Source organism: Macaca fascicularis, chromosome 11, assembly GCF_037993035.2.
Source record: "Macaca fascicularis isolate 582-1 chromosome 11, T2T-MFA8v1.1".
Taxonomy (NCBI): Eukaryota; Metazoa; Chordata; class Mammalia; order Primates; family Cercopithecidae; genus Macaca; species Macaca fascicularis.
In genome coordinates, this window is record NC_088385.1 from 137,697,036 (window position 1) to 137,715,337 (window position 18,302).

An 18,302-nucleotide genomic window follows, 5' to 3' on the forward strand; every position below is an offset into this window, starting at 1 on the left:
CCAAGATAGCACCACTGCACTCCAGCCTGGACAATAGAGTGAGACTCTGTCCAAAAAAAAAAAAAAGAGGATGCATTGTCCAGCAGGCAGTTACTGAGGGCACAGAGAATCCGGGGGGCTGTGGCTGTGGCGGGCCCATCGGCCTGCGTTTGTGAGAAGAGCCTTTCGCCCAGGGCATGGATTTGTTTCCCAGGCGGGGAGATCAGGAGCAGGAGAGAGGGACAGTGAGCTGGTAAGGAGCCGGGCTGCGACGTCGGGAACGGTGAGAGCGCGGCTTCCACGCTGACCCTCCTGGCCTCATTTTCCATGCTGTCGCCAGAGGAAACGTCAGGCCCACAAACCTGGTCATCTCACTCTGTTGCTGGAAACCCTCCCAGGGCTCTGCTTCCGCTCGGATGGAACCCACGTCCCCTCATTCAGCCTCGGCTCAGTTCCTCAAACAAACCAGGCTCTTCCCGGGCCATTCCCTCTGCCTGGAGCATCCTTGCCAGCACGTTCTCCACCAGCCCATTCCCACCCACTCCTCACGGACTGGCCCGGGTGTGGCTCCCCAAGGAGGGACTCTCTACCCACTGACAGCAGTCTCTAACTGTCGTGACAGCCGCCCTCGTCATCACAGCACTGCACACGTTTCTGCAACACGGCGTCCTTCACGCTGCTCTCCCGCCACTAAATGGCTGGGCCCAGGAGGATGGGGTTGGGGGTGCTTTGCCTCCTCCACACACCCAGGGACAGGCACAGTGCCCGGCACAAGGAAGACGCTTGAGAAATACTCCTGAACCTATGAATTGAGAGACCAAGCTTGTTAGCCGTGGGATTATCCGCATTTGCAACTTCGATGGGAAGAAAAGAAAACCTTTCTCGGCCGGAAGTGAAGCTCAGCACTGAAGAGGGTCCCACACCCTTTGGCGGCTGGAGGGAGAGGAGAATCTGGGTGCGCCATGGGCTGGATGGCAACGTGAGGTGGGCAGCTCTGTCCTTGCATGAGCCATTCCACGTCATGCATATCTAGTCTGATTTTACGGAAAATCCTGACTTTATGTGAATTCTCTCCATTTTTAAATGTTAGCAAGTAGCTTTTTCTAAACACTGCATGCCAAGCATAGAATCTCTGTCTCAAGGCAACGTTCGCTGATTGACCTCTCATTGAAAATCCCTGGTTTCATGGGTGGTTGAAAAATAATTACTGAGTCGTCAAGAATTGCTCTTCTCACATCTCCAGAGGACTCTCTATCTCCTTTCCCAATTGCTACATCTTAGGTTTCTATTTCAATAACGATTAATGTTATGAGGTTCTCTTATGGTGGTTTGCGGTACAGTGTCTTCCAGCTCCACACCAGCATCTCAGTAATACTGCAGGGGCCTTTGAAAACAGTATGCTGAGAATAGATAGGGCTCAAGGACAGTATCTCCAATTGAACTTTTAATGAACTCCCGTAGGCGCCAAGAAGGCGGGCAGATAAGGAAGAGCATAGAAACAAAGAACTGAGTAGAAGGTTACATCTGGGAAAAGAAAGTTTGTTTTGCATTGCGTTCTTTCTGCTGACGTGGGGTTTATGGAGTATAAATAAAGTGAGGCGGAGGCTCTGAGCGCGGCCGCCATGTTCTCTGTGTGTCTTTGTCTTTTGTGTGTTCTTTCATTCTCCACCACCCCCGGCACGGACCCCAACAAGTGGCGCAGTGAGCAGGGTCAGCACGGGTGAGTAGGGGAGAACAAGAAGGGGAACCCCCAGGGGCGGGTAAGGCCCAGATATTGTTAAGGGGAACCTTCTTAAGCTTTCATTATGGGGAATTCCATCTCTCTGGCCTCAGAATATTTACGGCTGTTTCAAGGACTATTGCTGTCTATAGGAGTAGAAGTGAAAGAAAAAGACTTTGAAGTGATTGTTTGCCCATGTTGAACAACATTGTTACTGGTTTCAGTATCAGACTAAAGTGCAGCTGAATAGTAGAGAATGGTTACAGGTAGTAAAAACTCTGCTTAGAGCTCTCCAGTTAGGGGATATTATGCCTCTAAAATTGTGGACCTTGTGTGACTCTATCACTCAGACATTAGAGTTACTTGAGACTGATTCAGAGTGTGGTAATGTAGCCACAGGAGGAAAGGTATCTGAGGATTTGGAAAAAAAAAAAATCTGAAATGAAGCCCATTTGTGCCAGGATAACAGAGGATGGGGGGGTAGCAAAAGGGGGAGAAGAGAAAAAGCCAGCTCTTCCTTCTTCTAAGGGAAATTCTGACATGCAGAGTATTATGGAAATGCTTCAACAAATATTACAGATATATTCTTCTAATTCACCTTTGCGAGCTTTCTCTGTTTCTTTTCCTTCTGCCCTGTTAAAAGAGGATTTTCCAGAGCCTCCAATCCCCCGGCTTCCTTATCTTTGCCTTTGTTTGGCAAAGTTGAAGCCCTGTTCACATCAGACATACTTTAAATTTATACTAAACACCTGTTTAATATGTTAAAACCAGTGTATATGTATATCTTATTGTTTGTTAAAATATTATGAGTATTTCAATAGTCAATAAATAAACACATTAATATTAACTATTAATATTAATATAGTATTAATAACCCCAGCTAGGAAATTGTTATGTTATAGGGGTGCATAGGTTCCACCAATTTACACTCCAAACAGAAGTTGAGTATTCGAGTTGCTTAACACATTAACTACCTCTTGATATTTTCTGTGTTTTTAAATTTTAACCATTGTATTGTGTATGTAATGATTCTCAATTTGGTATTAATATACATATTTCCTAGTGAGTAATGATGTTAGACATATAGGTTTATTGTCATTTCTTTGTTCTGCTACTTTTGGTTGGGTTATTTGCCTTTTCTTATTAATATGTTGAGATTCTTTATATTTGGGGATATGAGTATTATTATATATTATATATACTTTTAATTAAAAAAAAAATTTAAGGAGCTGGATCTGTTTCCAATTATTGGTGCTTCTTTTGCTCCTAATGCTCAGTTTTCAAATGGTGGCAATAATGTCCAATTTAATGCCTTACAAATTAAATTTTTAAAAAGAAATGAAAGCTGCCATTTCTAACTATGGATCTCAATCTCCTTTTATCCTTGGTCTTCTTGATGTTTTTTCATCAGAAAATTTGATGATTCCTATAGACTGGAAGACTTTGGGGAAGGCTTTTCTTGATCGTTCTCAGTGGTTACAATTGCACACCTGGTAAATGAACAAGGCACATGTATAGGCTAGGAAAAATATTATGTGTGATCCCCCTGGACCCACTGAGGAACAACTCACAGGCACGGGCCAATAGCTACTCTTAATGCTCAGGCTGGTTTAGATGATGTTGCCTTTACTCAAATCAAGACTTTGTTTTTAAGGGCCTGAAATAAGGTAGAGATAACAGGAAAATGTTCCCTTTCCTCTGTGAAGATTTTACAGGGCACAAATGAACTATATTCATATTTCGTAGCCCGTCTTCAGGATGCTGTCTTCAAAATTGTGGGTGCTGGCCTTGCTTCAAAAATTTTGTTACAAACATTGTCTTTTAAAAATGCTTATGCTGACTGTTAAAAATTGTTAAAATCGTTAAAGGCCAATGGGGCCAATTTAGATAAATATATTAAAACTTGTGTTAGTGTTGGAGGGGCTATTTATGATGCTCAATTATTTGCTGGAGCTTTGTCTAAAGACTTAAAAGGAAATAACAAACAAGGTGTTTGTTTGCAGTGTGGTAAACCTAGACATTTCAAAAAAAAGAATGTCATAAAAATTGAACACTTTTATCCCTCAAGGCAGAAAGCTGCCTTCAGAGGTGTACAAATATTGTGGTAAAGGTCGACATTGGACAAATAAATGTCATTCCAAAACTGATAAAAGTGGAAATTTACTGTCTCCTCTCCTGGGAAGCGGGAGTCGGGGCCCACAGGCTTGGGGCCCCAACAATTACAAGTCTACTACAATATTCAGTGAGCAATGGCCTACAACATTAAGGAATAAATTCAAGTCCTCCTTAAGGATCCCACACCTTACCCCAGTTTCTCAGCTTTATGCGGCAACTAAGCAGAGAGCCGCTGCTGACTTAGCTATTACTCAGCCTTATACTTTGTCTCCTAATAGAGGAGTATATAAATTAGCTATTAGAGTGTGTGACCCTTTGCCAAAAGGACATGTAGAACTTTTGTTAGGTCAAAACAACAGTGCTATACGGAAGTTAATGATGATTCCAGAAATCATTGATCTTGATGTAACTAATAAAATTCTTATTATGGTACAAGTTTCACAATTTATATGCCTAGAGGCAGGGGAACGTATTCTCAATAGGGAGGATTTGGTAGCACAGAAAAAACTGTTTTTTGGGAAACTTTAGTTTCTAATCAAAAGCCCTTATGTTCATTGCATATTAATGGAATAGTTTTTAAAGAGTTAATTGATATGGGGGTGAATATGTCTATTATTTGTTTAAATTAGTAGCCTATACAATGGGAAAAAAGACAAGTTTCAGTTATACTCACTGGCTTGGGTGCTGCTTCTGTGATTTATGAAGACGTAGAACCTTTAACCTGTGTCGGTCCTAAAGGTCAACAAGGTCAAGTGTTTTTTTTTTTATTTTTATATTGTTCCTATCAATATTAATTTTTGGGAACAAGATCTTTCACAACAATTTGCTGCTTTTTTAAACATTCCTCATATTTCCTCAGCTGCCAAAAATAAGATGTTCAAAATGGGCTACAATCCTTTAAACTCATAGCCACCACTCCTATTTAGGTGAAACAGTGACCATTATTTAAAGAAATACTTAGGACTCTAAAAGAGTAAGTCAAAAAACAAATGGCCGAGAGGAATATAAAGCCACGCATTTCTGCATGGAATTCCCGTCTTTGTCTTGTCTTTAAACTATAAATGTTTACATTAAACCTAGGGAAAGTTTACAGCCTGGTCTTCCTAATCCTGCCCTTATCCCACAAAGTTAAAACCAGAGAAAAGCAGCAAGATGCTTTTGTATCATTACAAACTCAGCTTTCTTTCTACTCACTTAATATTGCCACAGAAAAAATTTAACTGGATTTTCTTATTCAATATTTAGGTTATACCTTGGGGGCACAAAATATTCGACCCCAAAAAATTCAAATTCGACGTGATCATTTAAAAACATTAAATGATTTTCAAAAGCTTCTAGGAGACATTAATTGGATGCGTCCTGTTTTAGGAATACCAACATATCAGTTATAACATCTTTTTTCTATTCTAGAAGGAGACAGTCACTTGGACAACTCACACCATTTAACTCCTTTGGCTTTACAGGAACTCCAGCTTGTTGAAGGGCAACTTCAAAAGGCCCTTCCTTTTGTTTATTTCATACTTTACCTTCTCCCACAGGAATGATTCATCAAACTAATCGACCACTAAAATGGATCTTTTTGTCCAATAAAATATCTAAACGCTTGGCTACTTATATCGATCGTTTAGCTGAACTGATCATCAAAGGACAGCATCACTGTCGACAACTTTGGGGAGGAGATCCTTCCTTAATTATCTCTCAGTTCACTCATAGTCAGATCACTTATCTTCTTGCAACTTCTGATTCTTGGCAAGAAGCTTCATCAATCTTGAGTTACAGTTTATCCTTATCCCTCGGTGCAACAGGGAGAATTGTTTGCTATTCTCATGGTCTTACTTGATTTCCCTACTACTGGTTGTAACATTGTTAGTGATTCTCAATACGCCGTTTATGTTACTTCTTATATTTCTCAGGCCACTTTACCTCTTTGTGCTACTTCTTCTCTTCAGAAATCCTTTTCTTTGTTATCCTTTACTTTGAGCCAACGTCGAGCTCCTTTATTCATCACTCATCTTCGTTCTCATTCTCAACTTTCTGGACCATTAGTTCATGGTAATACTCAGATTGATTTGCTTTTAATAGGCCACCTACATGCTGCAGAACAAAAATATACTCTACATCACACTAATAGTTCTGGCCTTCAACGACGGTTTCATTTAACTTATAAACAAGCTCGTTCTCTTATTCGAGCTTGTCCTTCCTGTGCTCCTTTGAGCATTCCATCCTTCCATCCTGGGGTTAATCCACGAGGTGTCCCTTCTTTTAGACGATTAAAGTATGTTCATCATACCATTGATACCTTTTCTCATTTCTGTTATTACTCATCTCTTAGCTTATTTCGCCATCATGGGCATTCCTCATACTTAAAACTAATAATGCCCTTGCCTATGTCTCTCGTAAATTACAAGTTTTCTTACAGCAATACAATATTCAACATATCACCGGTATCCCGGGCAACACTCAAGGTCAAGCCATCATTGAGCGCGCAAATTTAACTTTAAAAACTTAACTATTAAAACAAAACAAAAAGGGGGAAATGAGCCCCCCAGAAACCAGATTTTGAAACCAGATTTTGAAGGTTCTTTTTACCTTAATTTTTTTGAATCAATGGAGACAATTGCAAGATTCCGCTGCCGTAACCCATCTTTCCTCACCTCCCTCGGTGATAGTCCGCGCTGACAATTTAAAGGTTTGGTATCCTAATGAAGAAGGTAAGTATGTTCAAGGGCAAGTTCTAAAACAGGGATGGGGCTATGCTCTTGTCCTTACAGGGAGCGGACCTGAGTGGTTTCCTACAAGATGATTGAAACCCTGTTGAAAAGAAAACTGGATTCAGCATGCGTTTCTTCCTTTGTTAGATGTGCCTCGGCGGGGGACTTATTTCTCTTAGTGAGGCTTTGTATGAATATTGGACTTATATTCACCTTCTGCCCTTGTATCAGGGAGTCGCCTGGGGGGAGGCGGAAATTTCCGCCCTTGTATCAGGGAGTCGCCTGGGGGGAGGCGGAAATTTCCGCCCTTGTATCAGGGAGTCGCCTGGGGGGAGGCGGAAATTAAGGTTTTCACCAATGACACTACTTGGATGCCGTCCCCCTATATGGACAAGGACAACATAGAACGGGAAACAGCAATTATAATCAGCACATACCAGTTTGGAGTGGAAGGACTTCCAATATGTATGGGAAATAGTCCTCATTGTCTCCGAAAATCGCATGAAGCTTGGGCTGTTCGTTATAATCATAGTCATGTGGCTGCTAATACTGTTATTATTGTAACTAGAAGTTTTTAATATAATCATACTGTATATAGTAATGAAACTATTCCTAGTTCTTTACTTTTTTGTCCTATTCTAGAGGTTTCTCCTAATATTCAGGTGCTGGAGTGACAACAATGTCAGGGAACTAAACCCCGGATTTTATTAGAATACAATGGGATGCAAATAACTGATTGAAGTGTGCACGGTGATTTCCAAACAAAATTTAGTCACATACCTTTGAAATGACACTGGGTAAATAAAAGTATTGCTGCTAACAGTAATGAAACCTTGGTATGGCGTGAAGGAGGCCTGAAGTACAGAGTTATTTTTGGAAGTTGTTAGCTGCAGGCGATGCCATTAGCACTTTTGTGGGGAATATGCCCCTTAATCTTTCTAACCCGAATAACTCCTTTCATATTCAGTTATATCGGAATACCTCCTGATATATTATTGCTTGTGTCCGTAAGCCCTACCTATTATTAGCAGGAAATTTGACATGGGATAATCTTACAGGGATTGTTAATTGTACAGATACGTGTACATTTTTGTCTTGCCTCAATCATTCCTGGTGGCACAACTTTACTGGGGATATTTATATCCTCAGGGCTCGTAAGGAAATTTGGCTACCTGTTAACCTTACGCGACCATGGGGGGCATCACCTCTTGAGACTTATATTTGGACTTCTCTCCAGCGAACCCTCCGTGCCCTTGGACTTATAATTGCCTCGGTGATGAGCCTTGTCGCCATCGTCTCCACTGCGGCCATAGCAGGGCTCGCTCTTCGTCAAAGCATACAAAATGCTGAATTTATGCAGCAATGGCACGAACAATCTCACCGGTTATGGCTTCAACAACGAAACATTGATTCTCAACTTGCTGAAAGATTGGACAACATGGAGCAAGCATTGACATGGCTTGGAGATCAGCTCACTGTACTGAGTACTCGGATGACATTACAATGTGATTGGAACTCCACTTAATTTTGTGTAACGCCTGTGCCTTTTAACATCTCTCAAAATTGGACTGTAATCCGAAAATTATTAGTAGGCCATAAAAATATTAGTTTGGACATCCAAGAGCTCACTCAGAACATTTCCGAAGCATTTCGACAACAATTACATGTGTTGTCCGGAACTGTAACCCTTCAGGAGCTGGGTCAGCGCCTTGCTGCCTTTAACCCATGGACCCAGATGAAGACATGGATTTCTACAATCTCTGGAAGTATATTGCTTTGGGCACTTGGATTGGGTCTACTTCTTTTGGTGATTCGATGCTCCCTCCGTCGCCTCCAAAAACAAAAGAAAACACAAGAACAAATATGGGCTACCTTTTTAGGATTGAGGCAAAACAAAAAAAAAAGGGGGGGAAATGCAGGGGCCTTTGAAAACAGTATGCTGAGAATAGATAGGGCTCAAGGACAGTATCTCCAATTGAACTTTTAATGAACTCCCGTAGGCGCCAAGAAGGCGGGCAGATAAGGAAGAGCATAGAAACAAAGAACTGAGTAGAAGGTTACATCTGGGAAAAGATAGTTTGTTTTGCATTGCATTCTTTCTGCTGACGTGGGGTTTATGGAGTATAAATAAAGTGAGGCGGAGGCTCTGAGCGCGGCCGCCATGTTCTCTGTGTGTCTTTGTCTTTTGTGTGTTCTTTCATTCTCTACCACCCCCGGCACGGACCCCAACAAATACTGTTAGGATTATTTGCAATACCAGAAGGCTGTGTCTTGATCCATAAAACACTCAGCACCAATAATTTCCTTTTGCCCTCCTAATGTTCCGGAGGAAAGTACAAGCTGTCCATTGTAGACACTGGAGAATGTGCTGGCCTTGTTTTCCTTTCCTCACCTCACCAAGTGAAAATGAGTTTCACTTTTGGGAAGAGCCTTCCGTCATGTTGTATAGTCACGTGATGTCAAGACCCTGGCAATGACCCCCGACTCCCAGTTCAGACTGTTCACCACCAGAAAGCTACCTCTGGCTGGGCTCTTGCCAGAGAAGTGTCCTTCAAAATGTGGGTCACAATTCATGATCAGGTCAACCTAGTGGATTATGACCAGTATCTTGTGAACAAGACAGAAGGTAAGACAGGTAGAGTAGAGCAGAAGACTCCAGATTGCATCGCACATAGAAGAGGAAGGTTTGCTTGTATAATACTCATCTCTTTTAAGGCAGGGGTGTCCAACCTTTTGTCTTCCCTGAGCCACGTTGGAAGAAGAATTGTCTTGGGCCACACATAAAATACACTAAACAATAGCTGATAAGCTAAAAAAAATTTGCAAAAACATCTCATAGTGTTTTAAGAAAGTTTATGAATTTGTGTTGGGCTGTGTTCAAAGCCATCCTGGGCTACATGTGGCCCATGGGTAATGGGTTGGACAAGCTTGTTTTAAGGGGTGTATGTTTGTGTATGTGTAAGTACGTATGTACATGTGACTACTATATCTCCATGTACATGTCTATGATTTATGGCCCAAAAACTCTAAAAACCCATTGTTCTAAAGTAAACAACTCCCAGAGATATTTTGCATTTATTTTAACCATAAATCATCTTCCATCTCAATTTGGGGTGGGATAAGAATGTCCCGAGCAAAGAAGGCCAAACTACTGTTGCCAGGGAGTAATACAATGAAACACAGCAATGGTAATTACAGTAATGGTGGTTGCTCACATTTGCTAAACTTCTACGCCCTATCAGGCACTAGTTTAAAACACTACCTGTGTTAAGGCCATTACAGCTATAAGATTGGCACTAGTAGATATTACCCCTGAGCAAGCGAAAGAACAACCCAGTTAAATAATGCCCTTTAAAGACATAAAGTTAGTAGCAGTCAAAGACTGGATTTGAACCCAGGAAGTCCTGCTCTGGAGCCTGTACTCACACCCATGAGATTAAACCATCTCTCTCAGCAAACCATGCCCAAAGCCTCATAGGCTACCCTACAGCTAAACTCAGGCTATTAAAACTTCATCTTTAACAAGCATCTCTCCTTGCCTTGAATAATTAACAGCTGCCATTGCTTCTGCAGCGGCAAAGAGCCTGTGTGAGAAACAGATGTGCATGCACTCACAGCAGAGGGAAGGGAGGGAAGCGCCTCCGGGAGACTCTGGCTCCAATACAGCACCCTGGGGCTGAGCGGGGCAAACGCCCCGTGCCAGGGAGCAGGGGAGAGGGCAGCACGATGCCTCCGGCCAGCGTTCAGCTAAGGAACCAAGAGCTCGAGTTTCTGAAATCAAGTGTGCAAGGGGCTTAAAGGCAGAAGGACTCAACGTGCCCAGTGTGGATACTGGTGGCATTTTCCAACACAGAAATCTCGCACTGATACCATGATACCTCCTCTTTTTGAACATCTGTTGTGCAGTTTCTGAACATACTGCTTTAGCCCAGAAGTATGCTAGAAAGCCTTCCCAGTAACCAACACCGATGTTGAAAAGCCATTGTCCCTGATATCACACGGTTTAGTTTCTAGGAGGCCATTTCAGACCCTCCCTTTGCATCCACTCACCCTCAGCGTGCACACAGTTCCAACTAATCAGCTGATTTTGTTCTTAAACTCACAACTGTCTGGAAGCAGGTAGGCAGGGAGGCAGAAAACAGACACACGGAAACCCATTCATTAGGATGCGATGGGTAGTAATGCCGACAGCCTGTGTTTACTGTGCATTTACCGTGTGCTCGTCATTACACCAAGGGCGTTACTTTCATCTCCTCATAGGATGCTGACAAAATCCAGAAAGGGACAGTATGACCCACCCCCACCTTCCCATTTCACAGGCATTGAAACCAGGCTCAGACAACCTTGCCCAAGGCCACATAGCCCATCAGTTGCAAAACCAGGATGTGAACGCTGGCTATAGGGCTCTGAAACTGAGGCTTATCACCATAGTCAGTAACACCCACTCACAATGTAGGAAAACCGTAGAGTGAATTCACAAGCACACAAAATGCTGAAGCCTAGAGCCACTGAATACACAGCAAAGAGGATTTTCTGTCTTCTCTGCCACAGTCACAGCACGTAATGCCGTGCATGGGACAAAGTGCTCAGTAACACTTGTTAAATGAAATAAGAACACACATTTTTAAGAGCCCCTAACAGCCCCACGGATATTCCTGTGCCGTTGGGAAAGGCCATGCAATCACTCTGCTCTCTTCAGTCAGGTTTTTCAAAGATAACTGAACAATATATCTGAACTAAGTATTTCTACAAAAATAACTCACATTAAATGGATGAATTTCGTGGAAGATACAGATGCCCAGAGTCCACTCAAGAAATAGATAACTTCAGTGGCTCCATGTTTATTAAAGAGTCTTAATGTATAGTTAAAGCCTTCATACAAAGAAAACTCCACAGATAGTTTTGCTGGGGATTTCTAACAATTATTTATGGACCAAATAATACCAATTCTGCACAAACTCTTCCAAAAAACCAAAGGAAAGGAATTCTACCCAATTCATTTTTTGAGGCTAGCATTAGTTACCCTGATACCAAAATCAAAGACATTATAACAAAATTGCAGGTCACTATGCCTCATAAACAAATTATAAACACAATTTTAGAAAACTAAATCCAACAATGTATTTAAAAGATAGCCCTTATTTTTTCTTGAGACAGGGTATCGCTCTGTTACCCAGGCTGGAGAAGTGCAGTGGCATGATCTCGGCTCACTGCAACCTCCACCTCCTGGGTTCAAGCGATTCTCCTGCCTCAGCCTCCCGAGTAGCTGGGACTACAGGCGCCCACCACCATGCCCAGCTAATTTTTGTATTTTTAGTAGAGACAGGGTTTCACCATGTTTGTCAGGCTGGTCTCGAACTCCTGACCTCAAGATCCGCCCACCTCAGCCTCCCAAAGTGCTGAGATTACAGGCATGAGCCACCATGACTGGTCAAGATAACCCATCTTAACCAAATAGAGTTTATCCCGGGATTGCAAGTTTATTTAAACATTTGAAAAATCAACCAATGTCATTCATTATACAAAGAAGAATCTCTAACTAGACACACACATGAAAGTATCTGAGCAATGACACCACCCATGACTGATCACACCACTTGCAACACAAGAGAAAGGAACTTCCTCCATGAGATAAAGAGCATCTATGGAACACTTGCAATTAATGACCTTGAGGTAAAAAATTGACCGCCTTCTCCCTAAGGTTGGACACAAGACAAGGAGTGTCTATGGAACACTTACAATTAACAACCTTAAGGTAAAAAATTGACCGCCTTCTCCCTAAGGTTGGACACAAGACAAGGATGTCACCCTTACCACTTCTATTTAAAATTTTACTGGAGGTTTAAGCCAATGCAGTATGACAAGAATGAGTAATAGACAGCATTTATAGACTGGAAAAGAAGGAGGAAAATGGTCTTGATTTGTAGACAACAGGATAGGCTAGGTGGAAAATCCAACAGCATTGACAAAAGAGCTACAAAGAACTATTAAATGAATTTGGCAAGGTAGGAGAAAAGGAGATCAACATACAAAAAATAATGTATCTCTATATACTAGCAACAAACAAAAAGTTAAAGTTTAAAAAATATACAGATTAAAATAGCCTTCAAATATGAAATACCTACAGGCACATTTGACGAAAGAGATGAATGACTTGCAAACTGAAAACTATACAATATTGCTGAGAAAAATTAAAGACGACCTAAATAAGTGGAGAGATATCTTGCGTTTGTGGATTGGAAGAATCTACATTGTTAAGAGGTCATTTTTTAAAGAATTGCTCTATAGATTCAACATGACCCAGTCAAAATCCAAGTATGCTTTTTTTTTTTTTTTGTAGAAATTGACAAGCTAATCCTGAAGATTCACATTAAAATGCAAGGGATATAAAATACACCCCCCAAAAAAAACAAAATTGGAGAATATTATTTTAAGGCTTATTATAAAGCTACAGTAATCAAGTAGTAAGGTAATGACATCAGATAGACAAATAGTTCACTGAAAAATAATACAGATCCCATAAATAAACTCACAAATGTATTAGCCACTGATTTTCTTTTGGAATTTTTGATGGGGTCTGTGTCACCAAGGCTGGCCTCAAATGTCTGAGCTCAAGCCATCCTCCCACTTTGGGCTCCCAAAACACTGGGATTATAGTTGTGAGCCACCATGCTGTTACAGCTGATTTTTAACAAAGATGCAAAGAGAATTCAATGGAGACAGAATTATCTTTTCCAAAAATGGTGATGGAAATATTGGAGAGTCATATGCAATAATTGAACTTCAACACATCCTTCACATCATATGCAAAAATTAACGCAAAATAGATAATCAATTTGTGACTTTAAACGTTGTTTTAGATCTGACACAAAAGTACATTCTGTCAGAACAAACTGGTAAATTAGATGTCATGAAAACTACAAGGTTCTGCATTTTGAGTGATATCATTAAGAGAATGACAATAAAAGCAACATACTGGGAGAAGACATTTGCAAATAATATATCTGACAGTGTATGCAGATTACACAAAGAATTTTCAATATTCAATAAAAAAACAAGCCCTCCAATTAAACAAATGGGCAAACTGATTTGAAAAACACTTCACCCAAGAAGACATATGGCAAATAAGCACATGAAAAGATGAGCAATAGCATTAGTCACTGGGGAAGTGCAAATAAAACTCAAAATATCATAATACCATGACTTACCCATTAAACTAACCAGAATTAAAAACACTGGGCATACAAGTACTAGCAAGGATATAGATGACTGGAACTCTCATATACTGCTAATCGGAGTACATAATGGCCCCACCATTTAAATAATTTGGCGATTAACTCGAATGTGTTATATTTGTATATATTGACAGTTTTACAGTTTCTACAAATGTTAAATGCACACCTACCTCTATCCAGCCATTTCATCCCTATATTTTTCACCCAAGTGAAACTATTATAAAAGGAAAATAATTCTTGGGGCCCCCAAATCACTAAGTTAAAGGGAAAAGTCAAGCTGGGAACTGCTGAGGGCAAACCTGCCTCGTTCTATTCATCACCGCTCTGCCCACTGAGAGAAATGCATATCCAATCGCCTCCTTTGGAGAGGCTCACCAGAAACTGAAAATAACGCAGCTGTCTGTCTCTTACCTACCTGTGACCTGGGGGCCCCCACTCTGCCTCCACCTTTCTAGTCTGGAGTTGTCCCACCTTTCCGGACTGAACCAGTGTACATCTTACACATATCAATGGATATTTCATGTCTCCCTAAAATGTATAAAACCCACCTGTGCCCCTACCACCTTGGGCACATGTTGTCAGCACTGACAGAGCAGGAGCAATGCCATCTTGGACAAGTACTGCCATTTTAAGTTTCACCTTGATCAAAACCCACCGAAATCCAAAGGGCATCAGCCTAATGGCTAAGGTCAGCATGACCATAAAACATCTCCGACCAGAAACGTTCCAAACCCCTCCCCAGCCAGAGAACACCAGCAAGATAACCTCCCCTCTGGCCAGAAAGATGTCAGCCCCGGCAGAACCTCCCCTCTGCCCAGAGACATTCCAACACCGCCATAAACTTCTCCCCACAAACACATTCCAGGCCTGTGATAAGCCCCCTTACCCTAAAACCAATATATACTCTTAGTTCTTAAGACATAATGCTCCTGACTGAAATCAGCCAGAAGCCCCTTATCCAGTAGCTCATCTGAAAACTCGTTTAACTGAAAGCTCCAAGGGATCACCAAGCTGCTACAATGCTGCTGCTTCCAAGTCTAGGGATGATAACAGCTTCCTGCTGTTGCTAGACCCTGTATGCATCACTACTTATTGGTTCTCTTAACCTGCCCACACCTCTGTAAGTTGTCCCTTGTAGCTGTCTCCAAACCCTAGCTGAGTGCACCCTTCATTTCCTGCCAGGGTCCTAACTGCACATTATCTGCAAGTCCACGATCAACTCTCAGTGGGCATTTCTACACTTTGTCAGGAGAGCAGGCATGTTTGGGATTCAGGATTTGGTGAACACTCTTACTGCCAAGGCTAATTCTCTATGTGATTTAACCAACCAGAAGGACGATCAGTCAAGATCACAAGCTAAAACTGAGTCAGTCCAGGCTGCCGGAGCTCTCACCTGAGTGAAATCAGACAAACTATATCAACTGGCTGCTCACCCACCCTGGGGACGGTGTCAAAGTGGGCAGGCCAAAAAAGAAAAAAGCAAACACAGCTGGTGAATGTGATTATCTTTTACTTCTCGTTGGATTGGCAGCCTCTGGGTTGTGGTACATCCATCATGTTGAAAGCCAGCTACATCCATGGATTAAAAATTAATTTACTGCCCAGCCTGGCTTCCAGCTTGATGCCTTAATTAAGTTTGTTATTACAGTAGTGCTGAGCTCCGAGGCATCATTTAGCCCAGTCTAGAGACCTCAATGTTTGGGGAGAGGTTTATGAGCTCTGTAATGCAATTATCTTCCAGCACACATAGAATGCTTATCTCCAAAGTCACTCTGAATTCATCCCAGGTTCTTTGTGCATATGTAACTAGGAAGAGAGTTATTGATCTACTTCTTCAAAGACATGCTCAACGGTCTTGAATCTCAAAAGACAGGAGAATTTGATCCTATTGCTGGGAAAGACACTGTTTGGAGGAGCACATTAATTTAATTAAACATTTAATTGAGCAGCTACTATATATATGTTCAGTATGCACATAAGTGTGACATAATCCCTGTAGAAGCTTTCAGCGAACCTTTTAACTAAACGGAATGTCAATGAGAAGGAATAAAGAGACAACTCCTTATCACACCCTCCGCAGCCTCTGCCAAGAAAGGTCTCCAGACATTTTTCTTTCTTTAAGAAATATTTGGGCCCAGCGTGGTGGCTCATGCCTGTAATCCCAGCACTTTGGGAGGCCGAGGTCAGGAGTTCAAGACCAGCCTGGCCAAGATGGTGAAACCCCATCTCTACTAAAAATACAAAAAAATTAGCTGGGCGTGGTGGCACATGCCTGTAATCCCAGCTACTCCGGAGGCTGAGGCAGAGAATTGCTTAAACCTGGAGGGGCAGAGGTTGCAGTGAGCCAGGATCGTGCCACTGCACTCCAGCCTGGGCGACAGAGCAAGACTCCATCTCAAAAAAAAAAAAAGAAAAGAAAAGAAATATTTGGCCAGCCACAGTGGCTCACACCTGTAATCCCAGCACTTTTGGAGGCCAAGGTGGGTGGATCACCTGAGGTCAGGAGTTCAAAACCAGTCTGGCCAGTAAGGCAAAACTTCGTCTCTATTAAAAAATATAAAAAAAAGAAAAATGTATACAGTGCTAACTTGTGCCAGGCATATGACAAACATTAACCCATTAACCCTCATAATAATCAGAGGAATCCTAAGGTAGGTACCCATATCGTTCACATTTTGCAGAAGACGACACGGGCACTCTGCTGCCCATCTCTCTCGACACCTAACCTACCTTAACCATTTCAGCTGAGGGCCCATCTCTCTCGACACCTAACCTACCTTAACCATTTCAGCTCTGAGGTCCCAAAGGGACATTCAGCATCATAGGTGGGGCTGGCTGTGCTCCAGACACACCCTTTGGAGTTAGGAGGATGTGTCCTTCAATGCCCTCCTTCCATCTGGGGGAGGTTTCTCGCATTTCTAAGGACAGTTTGGATGGTGTGCACATGTCCCAGAAACGGGGTCACCTGTGGTGTGATAGCGCTGGGGGCTGCTTCCCCAGGGACTCCTGTAAGCATGGGATGGCTCCCACCTTGTGTGCCAGTGGCAGGGCTGCCATTGACTTCTCTTGCTTGACTTTTTTTGGTAGCAAACGTGTAGTTTGATCATTGTCTGATGTGTAAGTAACAGTCATTAAAGAACTGAACAAACAGATGTAGATGGTCGCATGACAGAAGAATTCGCCAACGGTGGTTCTGTTGCACCATATTATAATCAACAACGTTAAGAACGTGTTTCCATTTTTAATGGGATTTGGTGTTCTTTTAGCACAAACAGAGAAGTGTTATTTTGGCAGCTCAAAAATTGAATTATTACAATGATACGTTTTAGCTATGAGAACTGTAGAATTCACCCTTCAAGTGGTCTATCAGGAGTAATTTAAACACCCCCTCCTGGAAAAGGAGAACATACTCCTCATTTATAGAGATGAGGTTTTCAGTTGCAGCACTATTCAGTAAAGCAATACAATTTCCACTTGTCTATCTCGTAATTTTAAAACCAAAACTGGCACCATATTTCATATTCAAAATATATCAAGAAACAGTACTAATAAAAAGACAAGCAAAAGATAAACTCAAGTGGCAAATGAGCACACGAAAACATGGCCATCACTAGCCATCCAGGATACGCAGATTTAAACAATGAATTCCCATCAGATGTGCACATTTTACCAATCTGACCATCCCCAGTGTTGGCAAGGCAGGGAAGCATGCTCACCTGTACAAAGCTGGCAGGATCATCAGTCAGTTGGCCCAGCTGCTGGAAGCACTGGGAAGTCTCTGTTGAAATAGAAGTGAGCACATCCCATAACCCTACTAACTTCAGCGGACTCACACTTGTACTCAAAAGGCAGGTGTAAGCACCTGCATCCTGGAAGAGTGGAAAAATCCCAATAGAGAAATGGAAAAGGAAAATTCGTCAGCCCCGATGCATCTCAAAACACAATGCAGATCCAAAATAGAAGATGCAGAATCATGTGCCCAGTATGAGATTTATGAAGAAAATTTACATAAAATCATGTTTTTATGGAGACTGACAGATGGGTAAGTGCAGGCATAAGTTACACTTGCAGTCACGAGCTGATGAACAATGTTTCCATCAAGGAGGGACACATACGCCAGGGTGGTGCCATAAGATTAAGATTGGGAGAGAGGTGAAAGCTCCCTGTAGCCCTATAGCCTGGTGACTTCACAGCCAAGGTAACATCGTAGCACAGTGCATGACTCACGTGTGTGGTGACACTGCTGTAAACAAACCCACTGCACCACCTGTCCTAGAAAAGCCTGGCACATATGGTCCTGCACAGTTCATCATACTTGATAGGTGATAATAAGCAACTATGTTACTGGTTTAGACATTTCACTATGCTGTACTTTTCTCATTAGAGTGTACTCCTACTTATAAAATAATAACTGTAAAACAGTCTCAGGCAGGTCTTCCAGAAAGTATCCAGAAGAAGACCTTGTCGCCCTAGGAGATGGCAGCTCCATGTGCTTTGCCCCGGAGACCTTCCAGTGGGACAGGACGTGCAGGCACAAGACAG

General features: G+C 42.0%; 1 protein-coding gene and 1 long non-coding RNA gene across 39 annotated transcripts in view; one reads left to right on the plus strand and one right to left on the minus strand.

The window, feature by feature from the left end:
* Window positions 1-18,302, minus strand: part of RIMBP2 (RIMS binding protein 2) — a 328,353-nt gene that overhangs the window by 194,356 nt on the left and 115,695 nt on the right. The gene's annotated exons all lie outside the window — the stretch shown is intronic.
* On the plus strand, window positions 1,632-8,698 carry LOC107126811 (uncharacterized). Its single transcript, XR_006690713.3, has 2 exons — window positions 1,632-1,699; window positions 6,586-8,698. It is a non-coding gene; the product is annotated as an uncharacterized lncRNA (long non-coding RNA).